This window comes from Palaemon carinicauda, chromosome 37, assembly GCF_036898095.1.
Source record: "Palaemon carinicauda isolate YSFRI2023 chromosome 37, ASM3689809v2, whole genome shotgun sequence".
In the NCBI taxonomy this organism is placed as follows: domain Eukaryota; kingdom Metazoa; phylum Arthropoda; class Malacostraca; order Decapoda; family Palaemonidae; genus Palaemon; species Palaemon carinicauda.
Genome location: NC_090761.1, coordinates 60,325,886 through 60,340,892, shown reverse-complemented (window position 1 = coordinate 60,340,892; position 15,007 = coordinate 60,325,886). Strand labels below are relative to the sequence as shown.

The following is a 15,007-nucleotide window of genomic DNA, read 5'->3' as shown; positions in this document are numbered from 1 at the left end:
CACCATACGCACTATACAATTTTACTTTACTGTAGCACAATATTCCTAAATTAGTTTTTATAATTGAATATACTAGTATCCCTACTATAACACTAGTTTGAACCCCATATACTTAATTTGATGGTTAAGAATAAAATTTCCAATAGGTGGATCACCTGCCCAAACTTTGATTTCCCATTTTCGGTAATATAAGTACTGTACTTGTAGACATTTGTAACCTCCAATCAGAACTATTTTTACTGTCATGTGAATTTCTCTTGGCCAGTCACCAACCTCCAGTTCCTATGCAAGGGCAACCCATTTTAATATCAGCTCCTTTTCCAACTACGTCATACATTTGAAACAATTCTTCTTTGATACTTATTTAAGAGAGATGTCCAAATCAGCAGCATCCGAAATAAATGGTCATTTCCATTTTGGAGGAAATAAGAGTAGTGTTTTTATAGGTATTTGGAATGGTTTTGATGTCTTTAATAACCAAAAATACATATTTTTCAAGTTTTATGGATGTGTTAAACTAAGAGATATTCCTGAAAAATGTTATTTTCATTAGTAAAATAAATTTTTGAATATACTTACCCGATAATCATGTAGCTGTCAACTCCGTTGCCCGACAGAATTCTATGGAGGGATACGCCAGCTATCACAATACTAGAAGGGGGTGTACTTACCAGCGCCACCTGTGGCCAGGTACTCAAGTACTTCTTGTTGACACCTCCTCAATTATTCCTCGGTCCCACTGGTTCTCTATGGGGAGGAAGGGAGGGTCAATTAAATCATGATTATCGGGTAAGTATATTCAAAAATTTATTTTACTAATGAAAATAACATTTTTCAATATTAAACTTACCCGATAATCATGTAGCTGATTCACACCCAGGGGGGTGGGTGAAAACCAGTGTACAAGATTAAAGGATAGCTAAGTATCCCATATTTCATATAACAGTTATCTCAAATAACAATGAAATAATAAGTACCTGGTAAGGAAGTCGAATTGAACCGTTACTCTGCCTCTTTTTTAAGTTCGTCTTCCTTACTGAGCGCAGCGTTCCTCTTGGAGGCTGAATCAACCCAAAGGTGCTAAAGTATACAGGGCTGCAACCCATACTAAAGGACCTCATCACAACCTTTAACCTCGGCGCTTCTCAAGAAAGAATTGACCACCCGCCAAATCAACAAGGATGTGGAAGGCTTCTTAGCCGACCGTACAACCCATAAAAAGTATTCAAGAGAAAGGTTAAAAGGTTATGGGATTATGGGAATGTAGTGGCTGAGCCCTCGCCTACTACTGCATTCGTTGCTACGAATGATCCCAGGGTGTAGCAGTACTCGTAAAGAGACTGGACATCTTTGAGATAGAATGATGCGAACACTGACTTGCTTCTCCAATAGGTTGCATCCATAACACTCTGCAGAGAATGGTTCTGTTTGAAGGCCACTGAAGTAGCCACAGCTCCCACTTCATGTGTCCTTACCTTCAGCAAAGCAAGGTCTTCTTCCTTCAGATGAGAATGTGTTTCTCTAATCAGAAGCCTGAATAGTAAGAAACTGAGTTCTTAGAACTTGGAAAAGAAGGTTTCTTGATAGCACACTATAAGGCTTCTGATTGTCCTTGTAAAGGTTAAGACCTTTTTAGATAGTACCTAAGAGCTCTAACTGGGTAAAGTACTCTCTTCAGATCATTCCCCACCAAGTTGGACAGGCTTGGGATCTCGAACGACTTAGGCCAAGGACGTGAAGGAAGCTCGTTTAGCAAAAACCGAGCTGCAAGGAACATGTAGCCGTTTCAGATGTGAAAACAATGATCCTGCTGAAGGCGTGGATCTCACTTACTCTTTTAGCTGTTGTCAATCACACGAGGAAAAGAGTTTTTAATGTGAGGTCCTAAAAAGAGGCTGATTGGAGAGGTTCAAATCTTGATGACATAAGGAACCTTAGGACCACGTCTAGATTCCAGCCTGGAGTGGACAACCGACGTTCCTTTGAGGTCTCAAAAGACCTAGGGAGGTCCTGTAGATCTTTGTTGGTGGAAAGATCCAAGCCTCTGTGGCGGAAAACCGCTGCCAACATACTTCTGTAACCCTTGATCGTAGGAGCTGAAAGGGATCTTACTTTCCTTAGATATAACAGGAAGTCAGCAATCTGGGTTACAGTGGTACTGGTTGAGGAAACTGCATTGGTCTTGTACCAGCTACGGAAGACTTCCCCTTGAGACTGATAGATTCTGAGAGTGGATGTTCTCCTTGCTTTGGCAATCGCTCTGGCTGCCTCCTTCGAAAAGCCCCTAGCTCTTGAGAGTGTTTCGAAAGTCTGAAGGCAGTCAGACGAAGAGCGTGGAGGATTGGGTGTACCTTCTTACGTGAGGTAGACTTAGAAGGTTCACTCCTAGAGGAAGAGTCCTGGGAATGTCGACCAGCCATGCAGTACCTCTAAGAACCATTCTCTCGCGGACCAGAGCGGAGCCAACCAACGTCAGCCGTGTCCCTTTGTGAGAGGAGAACTTCTGAAGTACCCTGTTGACAATCTTGAACGGCGGGAATGCATACAGGTCGAGGTGGAACCAATCCAGCAGAAAAGCATCCACGTGAACTGCTGCTGGGTCTGGAATCGGAGAACAATACAACAGGAGTCTCTAGGTTATCGAGGTAGTGAACAGATCTATGGTTGGCTGACCCCACAGGGCCCAAAGTCTGTTGCAAACATTCTTGAGAAGGGTCCACTCTGTGGGGATGACCTGACCCTTCCGTCTGAGGTGATCTGCCATGACATTCATACCGCCCTGAATGAACCTCGTTACCAGTTAGCTTTCGATCTTAAGACCAGATGAGTAGGTCCCTTGCGATCTAGAACAACTTCCACGAAAGAGTCCCTCCCTGCTTGAAGATGTAAGCCAGGGCTGTGGTGTTGTCAGAGTCTACCTCCACCACTTTGTTAAGCTGGAGGGACTTGAAGTTTATCAAGGCCAGAATAACCGCCAACAACTTCTTGCAAATGATGTGAAGTGTCCTTTGCTCCTGATTCCATGTTCCCGAGCATTCTTGTCCGTCCAAAGTCGCACCCCAGCCCATGTCTGATGCGTCCGAGAGGAGACGGCGGTCGTGTTTCTGAACAGCCAAAGGTAGACTTCCTTGAGAAGAAAGCTGTTCTTACACCACGCGAGAGAAGACCTCCTCTCTTCGGAAACAGGAACTGAGACCGTCTCTAGCGTCATGTCCTTTATCCAGTGAGCAGCTAGATGATACTGAAGGGGGGGAAGGTGGAGTCTCCCTAACACGATGAACAGGGCCAGAGATGAAAGTGTCCCTGTTAGACTCATCCACTACCTGACTGAGCATCGGTTCCTTCTCAGCATGCTCTGGATGCATTCTAGGGCTTGGAAGATCCTTGGGGCCGACGGAAAAGTCCGAAAAGCTCGACTCTGAAGATCCATACCCAAGGAGACAATGGTCTGGGATGGAACGAGCTGAGACTCCTCAAAATTGACCAGGAGGCCCAGTTCCTTGGTCAGATCCATAGTCCATTTGAAAATCTCCAGACAGCGACGACTTGTGGGAGCTCTTAAAAGCCAGTCGTCTGACGGAGCCGGACACAAGATCATGATACTGCTGCACAGTCTGTGAACTGTCAATCATGGGCAAGCGAGGAAGTACAGTGACAACCCGAATCTGTCTAGACTGTCTGGGTCGTACAGACAATTCCTTAACGGGTTGCTGAGGTTGCCGCACTGCGTCACAACAAGTCACTTCTGTTGGTTGTTGAACGTCTTCCCCGTGACACATTGACTCCGTAAACAAAAAATCCTCTAACAAGGACTAAGCTTGGACTGCATGTCATGCAACACAGCTCAAGGTCTATGGGAGTAGGTGTGGTAACAGACGGGATTAGCGACTGAAGTGGAACCATTACCTTCCCTGGAAGCATGTTATGCTTAAATAAAAGTCCATAAGAGGTTATGCAGCTAAAGGCTCCCTCCAAATGACAGAGTCCTCAAGGGAATATCAGAAGGAGGGAGAAAAGAACTTTCTCATCTACAGGGACCTTATCCTAGAAAAGCTAAGTTCTCTGAGTGAGGGTTCACTGGTGCAAAAGCAGCAGACTAGAAGGCAACGTAATGAAACTGCTTGACAGTCTAGTGAGTTGGCAACAACCCAAGATGTGTGACTGAGAAGCATGCGGTAAGGTATGCAGAGCATGCTGTATGCAGAGCATGCTGTATGTAGAGCATGTTGTATGCAGAGCATGCTGAATGCAGAGCATGCTGTATGCAGAGCATGTTGTATGCAGAGCATGCTGAATGCAGAGCATGCTGTATGCAGAGCATGCTGTATGCAGAGCATGCTGTATGCAGAGCATGTAGTAAGCAGAGCCTGCTGTAAGCAGAGCCTGCTGTAAGGAAAGCAGAGCGTGTGCATGGCGTTTAACATTTCTCAGAAATTCCATGACCAGTGCTAGAGTGCTTTATGCATGCTTGCATGGGGTTTAAAAATCAACATAATGTTTACCTTACATTCATAACTCATGATTCATATTTTTGCCATGGTTTGAAAATGGAGGTAAGGTATGCTGAACAGCAGAGTCAGAACGAGCTGGAACAACAATAGTTGTGGTTTCCTCTTCAAGACTCTGTTGAGGGAACACCTGAGGCTCAGTCTGCAAAGGCTGAATAAAAGACAAGCAGAAGGAAGGCGCATGGGTGGAGGAGGCTGACTCCTAGCATGAGTGGTTGAACCCAAGGGTTGCGCTTGCTGAGCGGTTGGCGGAAGCGGAGTAGCAAGTTCCAGTTCCTGTGGTGTGAGCGGAGCGCGATGAGGAAGAGGCTGCGCAGAACAAGGTAAATGTCTCGCAAGCTGAGGCTCCTGAGGCGCAAGGCTAAGGTGTTGTGGTGCTTGCCTTGTGGAGGGTTGAGCTCGCTGCAGCGAGAGCTGAGGAGACTGACTCATGGACGGGAGAGGTTGTTGTACCTCAACCGAGTGTTGCATCACTGGTGGAGCAGCAAGTGGAGGCGGAGGAAGAGAGGTATAATCCTCCTGATCCCATTGTAAAGGTTGCCTTAAGGAAGGAGGAGGCTGAACACCACAGGGAACAGCAAACTCAGCACGTGGCTCAACATCGTACGCCTGGCAGGTGGTACTGCGATCAGGCGGAGCGAGTGTAGGCGGAGGGAGTGTAGGCGGAGGCGGAGGAGCAACACTCTCAGCCCGACACTCACGCATCAAGTCCGAAAGCTGTGCTTGCATGGACTGTAGTAGAGTCCACAACATCGTACGCCTGGCAGGTGGTACTGCGATCAGGCGGAGCGAGCATAGGCGGGGGGAGTGTAGGCGGAGGCGGAGGTGTATTCAACTGATGACTGAGGAGAGTCAGAGCTAACCCAATGACTGCATCCGGGTTGTTGAACTTTAACTTCGTACGTCTGGCATAGGTCTGGACTTTACGTTTAAGAGGTCTTGAGACCTGAGACCAGCGTTACTCTGCCTTTATTTTCTCCCCTAAATCTCTTCTGCAGACGAGCAAAATAAGGGCTCAATCGTCTGCGGGTGGGAGTGACGGTCTCGGTAAGACACGCCCACAACCACCGAGGATACTTCTGTGCGCCGATCAAGGCCTGCCGAACCCTTTTGTCCTTCGACATTGCTTCTCCCCTGGGCTTGGGAGCTTGCAAGAGGTCCCGGACTGGGAGGACGACTGGCGCGCACAAAAGTACCCTCACGCACAACACTGACATACTTTGCGCTAATCACTTATCACTTTGATTTCTGTTTGCACTTATTTCACTGAACTCGAAACTTTAAGTGGTTTGTACCTGAAACACGCAATTCTATCCTTTCTCAAAAGTTAGTAATTGCGAAAACAGAATTACAATGTAACAGAAAAATCTAATGAAAGATAATTCAGTGGCTGGAAAGAGACTAAACACTAGATCACTCTAGAAACGTTTAGTTTCTTCCCCTAAAGAGACTAGGGAGAAGAGCAAAAACGATAACGACGTTACTCGTACGCCTGGCAGGCTTGAGTGAAACGTTTATCCTCTTTCTCCCTCCGTCTCTATCTCTCTCTCTCTCTCTCTCTCTCTCTCTCTTGACTTAGAACCTGAGAGAAGAGCCCAATCATATATATCGTTAAAACATATTATTGTTAAAGGAAAAAACTGAAATATTTCCCAAAATGAAAAGTTCCTTTATTAGGATCAAAACCATTAAGTTAAGAAAGAATGAACAAAACGCTAGACACGGTTACTCTTACTGCAATGTGAAACCGTGAACATTCTTTCTCTATCGTAACGATAGAGTGCAAGTTGAACGTTCTGAACGTCAACAACTGCAGAGACAAAACAAAACGTTAGTTCAACTTTGAAAAAGTACGAGACTATCAAAGAAATTCTTTCAAACTCTGCGGCGGAAATAGCATAATATGTTAACAGGTAAAACCGAAATGACAAGCTCAATGTTAATTAACTTCGGTACCAAGAAAAGACCGCCTACTATTAGGAAGGTCGAATATAAACAAATATAAAAATTAATTTTAATAAGTTTATAATAAAAGGAAGTTAATAGAAGAGGCCTATAAGAGGCGGAGAGATATAAAATAAATCTATAACTTTTGTTAAGCAAAATTAAGAAAGAGAGTCTATACTCTCTTAGACACCAACACTTCCGTCTAAGGGAAGGGTCGGCCATTGAAAGGTGAACGAGAGTTCATACTCTCTTCGTCACCATAATTAATCAAATTAATTCCAAAAGCTAACTAAGCTAATATAGAAGTTTCCAGTAAAGCGACAGCCGAAATCAAAGAGAAATACTTCACCAAAGTCGTGAAAATACTCCAAGAACATAAGCGTATCCCAGAACGTCTAGCCGGAAGCACGACAGAGGAATAATTGAGGAGGTGTCAACAAGAAGTACTTGAGTACCTGGCCACAGGTGGCGCTGGTAAGTACACCCCCTTCTAGTATTGTGATAGCTGGCGTATCCCTCCATAGAATTCTGTCGGGCAACGGAGTTGACAGCTACATGATTATCGGGTAAGTTTAATATTGAAAAATCCAGTTTCAGGAATAAAGCCAGTTAGGAAGCAAACATGGTGGAGACTTAGTCTTAGGGTAAGCTAAGTATACGGTAGACTGAGGACGGGGTTGCAAGGTAAGGATATGGCTCTTAGGTTAGGCCTATGTTAGGTTAGGTTGTGCTCTTGAGTTTGTTTCCCTTTTAAGATGTGGTTTGCAGTCATAAGTTTTGGAATTTTGAAACTATAATTTGAAAAATATGGATTTTCCCTAGTTATTTTCATTAGAACACTTTAAAGTACTAATTGAAAGTCAAAAATAAACATGAAGCTCTCGGAGGTAGCGACACCAAAATGGCTGCTGAGAGTAAGGCATCACACAATACTGCTGAGACTAAAATTAACAATATTATTAATTTTACGTGTGTTGCTACCTCAAATTATCAAAACAGATAATTGCAATACTTAACTTGGGAGTAGGGGTCTCCAAAAGGTCAGACATCTTCACAAAACAGTAAAAAGGAAGCTACGAACACAGGACGCGTGTGGATATCCCGGTGCTAAGAAAGGAATGATGGGAGGTGCGTGGGTGGTAGTGGTGGTAGAGGGCAGTAGTCGGATGTAGAACGGCACCTCGTAGTAACGGGGGATATTGAGGAAGAAGACGACTTATTGGTAAGGGACCTCTGGTAGTGGTTTTAACACTCCCCATTTAATATACCGACACCCTATAAGGGTGAGTGAGCTGGGTATATTCCTGGCATTCCATGCAACTTTTTCTCTGGTATATTTAACAGTATCTATACCTTAGAAACGGTGCTATAAGAAGCATTTCACGGAGCGACACAGGTCCCTCGCCCAGAAATAGATTTTTCCTTTGTCAAAATCCCTTAAATATACCAGGCATACTTCTTATTTTCTTCATTAGGAATATTGTGCTACAGTGAATATATACCTAAGCAACTACCATTTGTTCTTCAACCTAGAAGTCACAGCAAAGGCTACCATTTTTCTGGTTTTTTCACTCCAGTTTTACAATATAATCAATTATTTGTTGTGTGAAAAGACAAGCAAGTTCAATACTCAGCATAAATCATCATAAAGTAAGTTATTTTATAATTTGAATGTGAGATAGAGTTTTTCTAATAGCTTTAGTATTATTTTGATAAATTTGATATCCATTTCCCATACAGTTATGATGTGAATCTGAAGGCTATCTTCCAGCTTTGCCGAAAGATATATCCATATAAAAATAACGAGTATAGGTTTGTATTAGTTAGGGAAAAATATAAAATATCTACGAATTTGTCATTTTGTTAGGTTAGGTCGCTGTGCATCACGGTGTTCTACTTGGTTCTCTTCTCGGTTTTTGGGTTTTCTCCGCCACCCAAAGCTTAGGTTTCTGTTCTGTGCTGATAATTCTACCATTACAGCCAGTTATATAGAGAGAGATGTATTATGTTCACCAAGCATATTTGTAATAGAAATTGACATCAACTTCAACAATAACATTACATACTACCAATAGAGCCATCATCATCTATAGCAATCCTAGTTTTATATATACTACCCATATAGAATGAAGGTCATAATAACTTAGGTTTAATAATAGGGCTAAGCTATGTGACCGATAGCCTAATTAGCACATAACCTACTATAGGCCATCCTAATAGGAGCCTTTGTATATCAGCAGGCAGTTCCTCCCGCGTGGATTAAAAATGGGTATCAACTAACCTAAACTTTCCCCCATAATCTAACCTACAAGCCGTGTCCTTACCTACTTACCTAACGAGGGGCGGCTCACGCCCACTTGCGACCCCCCCTTACATTGCCGTATTCTAAGTTAGACATAATACATACAAGTGGCCGCTATCATACATACACCCTTCATAATATTTATAATCTGGATAAGATAATGCAAGCCTTATTTTCAAAAGTAGTGACTAGACTTAGAATCCAATAAACAAAATTTTATGGTTTTGAAATTAATTCAAATAGAAATTCAATAAATCTAAATGAGGCGGTCAAAGATTAAACCACCTGTGTGCCAACATATTAAACTTCAGCTAAGAGAGCCAAGGCTAACGCATTCACCTGGGCTTCCAACCCATATCTGGTCATTTATATTAGATTATTATAACTAAAAATTAACATTTGTATATAAAAGGCACTTCTACAGTTAATGCTAAAGCCACGTCACTTAAGCTTCGTGCTAATCTTCCTCCCTACAACCCTGATATTAACATACAACTGGCTATCTTATCCTGTGATTTACTTGCGGTGGCAATAGATGTAATGCTATAAAAATGAACATTCAGTTTATAGTGATTTACTTACAATTGTGAAAACTAGATTATCTGCATTTAATTTGCTCAACTCTCAATTAAGCGTGACAGAACTCAAGCTTTTGACAGATGTAAACATTGGAATCGGTGTCTTAGGGAACCGGTCATTGCGTCATTTTTTTTGGAAAATACTGCACTTTTTATAATCATCTGTATAAATTCTTTTTATTAATTTGTTAGAATATCATTAATTTGTTTCGAGTTTAGTAATTGTAGAAATTTCACATAATACATTAACCTAATAATTCTTTGGCTGTGAATGTTGCTTTTGTTAGCAATACAAATTTGGTATGGTTGGAAATTGTAGTTGGTATAAACGCCCTTTATTAATTTGTAATGAAAATCATTAATTTTCTTTCGAGTTAAATGATTGTAGAAATTTTATACGAAACATTAACCTAATACTTCTTTGAGCATGAATGTTGTTTTCGTTATCAATACAAATGTGATATTGTTGGAAATTGTAATGGTTTTATTACAGTGCTATTTTTGGGGTTCAGTTATCATAGAAAATTTATTTGCAGCCTCATTAATAGTTTTATTTATATGTAATTCTGTCTGACATAGGTTTGGTTAAGATACACTTGCTTAGGGGGAAGCCGATGTAAAGAAAACCTCCAACAAAATTGAAGTCTTGGTTTCTCCCGGCTCACTCGGCACTACAAAATCATTTTAATAATATTAATAATGATGATGACAATAAGTATTATAAATAATGAATAATAATAATAACATAATAGACAATAAAAGTAACCTTTTGATAGAATGAGCTTATTGAAACGTAAAAGGCAAATTTCTCTAAAAAGATAAGTATTTAATCAGATGTTCCTACCTACATTGACTTTCTCAAAAAAAAAAAAAAAAATTTGTATAGGTGACTATTAACAGACGGCAGTAGAAGGATATGTCTGAGTCTTTTGTCCTGCATTGGACCAGTAACTACTTATGATAATGACAATGATAAGTAATTGATCGAGTGCTCGCAAACTTTGTGGAGTAAGCATTTGGGAACCAGGAGCAAGTTAGGAACTTTGTGAACACTATTGACTTACTAATAGGTGTAAAGCTTCTTTGCCTGTGGAATTTAAACCCTTTAACAGCAAATGACATACATAAGTTTCCTGTCTTATAATGCGCAATATACGTTTCGATAATCATTTCTGCCTCTTACGGCTCGTTTAATGTATTTTTCCACCTCTTTGCCTGGATTCTTCAGCATTGTTATTACACAATTTCCCCATATACTTTCTCGAACTCTCCGCATACTACAAATTTTCCTCGTGATCTGCGAACCTCATCTGTATGTTTTAGCTATTTCAATATTAATTTCTTTAACATTGGGCTCTGGCTTAATTTCTTTATAGCTGCCATCCCCTTGTTTCCTCTGTAGTTCCAATAAATTTGCTCAGTTTCTTTTTAGTTCTTTCCAGTTGTCATTTCTTCTATTTTTGTTCTGTTCTCAAAACACAGTTTTGGAGCAGTAAGTTGTTATCCCTGTAGTGCATACGTTGCATATTTTTATGAAACAAGATTTATACGGAAAATTTCAGAATGCAATAATTATTTGGGCTAAAATTAGAACGTAGGCTTACGTTTAAACCATTCCAGTCTATCAAAATCAACACCTATCTATTTTTTTAAGTATAAACTGATTATTTTGTCATTGTATTTCAATTAACTGGCAAGACGGGATTAGAAATGAAACTATAAGAGAGATTACTCGAGTGCCATATGTGGATGAGATCATGGTTAGGGGTAGATGGTGATGGTTTAGGCATACTTTTTTGCACTTGCAAGAGAGATTATTTCACCAAACTTTCAACTGGGCTCCACAAGGCATTAAAAGAGTTGGAAGATGGAAGACCCAGGCCTACATGGCCGAGGAGTATGTAGCATGAACTAGGAGATCATGAATGGAGAAGTATTGATTTAAAAGCTCAAGATAGAGACAACTGGTGAAATCTAATCGAGTCCCTTTACGTTAATAGTCGTAGGAGGACATAATGATGATGATGATTATGATTTTGGTACTTCTTAAACCATTCTAAATTTAGTTCATCAAATTCAACACATATCCATTTTTTCATACATTGCAACATGAACCCTGCACTGTCAAATAAGTAGTTGTGAGTTGACAGCATCCTCTGATCGTATGCGTCGCATTTCTTTCAAATCAGATATCCGATATTGATAACTTGATATGTCAAATCTATATTATCTACATTCTATTTCTAATATTTATTCCATTTTTTTTTTTAAATTGTTTCTTTGCTAAGCCATAATATATTGATTCATACCAAAGTGACATAAAATAATCTTTAAGAGAGATCTTTTATTAAAGTCCTTTATTCGTCGAAAACTTCAAAATTCACAGTAGAAGGTGAATGACCTATTTTATGATTATGAGCATGTAGATTTCTTGTAATAGTATGCCATGTGTCGCGTCCTATAAAAAAAAGGTTTTTGTCTGTACCACATGAATTTCAAAACTTTTTCTTATTTTTGTATTACTATCATCTGCCTTCTTTAAGAATCGGTGTTATTAAAGTGATACAAAGCCTAAGAATAAAACGTAGATACTTTATTGACTCCAATTTTTGCTGAATTCACTACACATTATGTAATAAATGAATACTTAATAATTCATCTTGAATCAAGAGCATGATAGTTTTATATTGGGATGATCCTTCCAGATGTATTCCTAATGAACAACGTCTTGAAGTATTGCCTAATCTAGTTTCCCAGAACGACAATTTTTCTTAGTCTTATAAAGACATAATGACAATAAATGCATCAGTCTCTAACCCATTGTAGGACTGGTCTCAGATATGTCCTTACTCGTGTCTGGGTTTTGTTCAGTTTTCGTCACCACGTTGAACATTGCTGGTTGGTGATGGTGGGAGACTTTAGTCGATCACAGCCATCCATTTAGTATGTGTGGCCCTGATTAGTAGGCTACAGCTTCGCTGATCATGGCGATACACAAATCCTTTCACCACATTAAAATATCCCCACTAAAAATTGATGAAGACATTATTTAAAGCCAAATGGTTTAGCAATATTGAATACCGTATAATTTAAAAACCCGTATTTATGTTCTTAGATTAATAACCATGGTTTTCGGATGAAATTCACGCCATATTGTAAAGTTGAAAAATAACTAGGGTTTTGATATTAGTTTATATTTAGTTGGTGTTTTATAGAATTATTCTGCTACCTTCGTTCTTTTTCTGCGTGCGTTATTATTTTATATACATTAGTATTATTCTGTATAACGCAATAGTATTCACACGTAAATGTTATAAAAATTAAACATTTTTATCTTCAGGCCACTATAAAATACAATACTGTTTCAAAAGAAAACGTAGATACAACGTTTTCTATGATAGAGATATGGGATACTATCCCATTTGAGAGTGAAGCCGGTAATCGATGAATTTGTGCTGATTGCGATTAAGAAATATTGCAAGAATCACTCATGCCATGAAATCTTTTTAGGGAACATTTATTAAGAGAAGTCATATTGAATCAAGCTATTGAACAAATATTCATTTAAGAGATCTAAAGCTAAATGTATGCTCGTATGACTTTTTAACTTATGGTATATAATTGTGGAATTAGTATTTTATTGTCTCTCTCTCTCTCTCTCTCTCTCTCTCTCTCTCTCTCTCTCTCTCTCTCTCTCTCTCTCTCTCTCTCTCTCTCTCTCTCTCTCTCTCTCTCTCTCTCTCTCTCTCTCTCTCTCAGCAAAGCTATGCTATTCAGGGCCACGCATGCCATGTTGGTTTGCTGTGAGCGATCAGACGAAAATCTCCCACCATCACCAATCTGCACTGGCCAGCTTGGTGATGAAAACTGGCCATGAATTGACATGTGTGAGGCCTTTGCCCTGCATTGTACGAGAAACGACTACATGTGTAACGTATGTATATATATATATATATATATATATATATATATATATATATATATATATATATATATATATATATATATATATATATATAGATAGATAGATAGATAGCTGAAATAAAGGTGAAGTTTGAGTGAATGTCCCATTTATTCTTTAGGAATATCCATTTTAGTTTTGTTTTCATTAGGGTTCCCATCTCCCCGAAGTCTTGTATTTGAAAAAAAAAAAACTTGTTTTAGAATTCCAGTTATGAGTATTCCATTTTCTATTGCATTTTGCAGTCGCTCAAGACTGTGACGCCGAATACTCAAAATGATATTCAAAATCTTTCCCGTAGTTGAATTAATAAAGTTTATCTCCATACATTTCTATGGCATAATTTATTATACAAGAGATTTTTTAGCATTATTTAATATATTGGAAAGAAATGAGAATCATTAGGAGGATAGATTTTTTTTTATTAGAATTCAATCCAGTAAACTTGACAATTTGTTAAATTTGTGTTAACAATTATGGTTTTACTTGACTAATAGATGGCGTGAGATGCCACTTAGGTCTACGTTATCCTTGCTTCGGACTATATAGGTGTTTCATTATATGCGATGGGGGAGGAAAACTAGTAAATAATTATGTAAGCGTGTTCTTTTAGCTGAAAACGTGCTCTAAGCACATCCCATTCTTTACAGCTATATTTTACATTATATTCCGCTGTGTTTGCACCGTGATAAATATATTGTTTTACGTTTTAACCATTCACAACACTCGTTGACCTTTACCATTACTCACACCTTCTGTCATAATGGACTAGCCGATGATTACTGGGCGGCCAACAGATGGCGTGAAATACCCTCTACGCTGTCCTTGTTTAGAACTAGACTGTTTCATTAAATCTAACGGGGGAGGAAACGTTGTAAATGAATTATATAATCGTCCTCGCTTATGTAAATCTTGTAAGCACATTTTATTCTTTATAACAGTAGGTTGAAATAAAATTCATAATATATGCTTGATGTTAAATCTATTAACATTTGCTTTAATGATTTACAGGTATCGTAGACGTTTACTCCCACCCTCGGCCATGATGGACGCACGGATAGAAAACGGAGAATTCGCGGTTTTCTTTGAGGTAATAATCGGGGTAACTTTCTTGTTTGGGAGTAGTTTTGTTTTTATAACAATAATGAATTAGTTTCTCATCTTATAGAGTCAAATATGTTTAGAAAATATTCCTTTAATAATAATTATAATTTATGAATTTTGTTTATCACTACTGGATGGAAGCTTATAACCTGGTGATTGTTTATCGAAAATAAAACCTTCCGTTAACATGTCACAAAGCCATGACATTGGGGGGTTTGGAACCAGGAAATGAACCTTGTATTGTTTATGAGAATATGTCTGTATATTGTTTATATGTCCTGCAATCGATATTTCAGATCTATTTTCTGAATGACACTTATATCAGAAATATCATCAGAATTCGACTTTTCATAGATATTTATCTTTAAGCTTTGTGCTTTCAAGCTATGATGACCTGATCGAAGCATTTGTGTGAGTAAACAGTGACATTTTATAATACTGCATCTGACGCGTGTGATCCATTTAAGAGTTAAAGAATATTGCCTTTATAAACTGCGTAATGAACTCGAGTTGAGGCTTAAAAAATGTAGCCTACACCCCTATTATGCAAATGTATCCTATATTATATTGCTGGTTCTCAAGTCAGTCTTCCTATGTCATGTATATT

General features: G+C 39.2%; 1 protein-coding gene and 1 long non-coding RNA gene across 3 annotated transcripts in view; one reads left to right on the top strand and one right to left on the bottom strand.

Annotated features, from left to right (window-relative positions):
- LOC137629715 (uncharacterized) overlaps positions 1 to 9,460 on the bottom strand; it is a 63,113-nt gene extending 53,653 nt beyond the window's left edge. Inside the window, exon 1 of one of the 2 annotated variants that reach the window (XM_068361279.1) lies at positions 9,340 to 9,460. The gene's annotated coding sequence lies outside the window, so the exon portion shown is untranslated. Of the gene's footprint in view, positions 1 to 9,202; positions 9,225 to 9,339 lie in introns of those variants that run through there. The other variant, XM_068361280.1, reaches the window with a different exon arrangement.
- The window catches only part of LOC137629150 (uncharacterized), a 111,211-nt gene extending 96,775 nt beyond the window's left edge, over positions 1 to 14,436 (top strand). The window contains exon 3 of the long non-coding RNA XR_011041458.1: positions 14,308 to 14,436. This is a non-coding gene — a long non-coding RNA (uncharacterized lncRNA). The remainder of the gene's footprint in view (positions 1 to 14,307) is intronic.
- Positions 14,437 to 15,007: the final 571 nt, after the last annotated feature.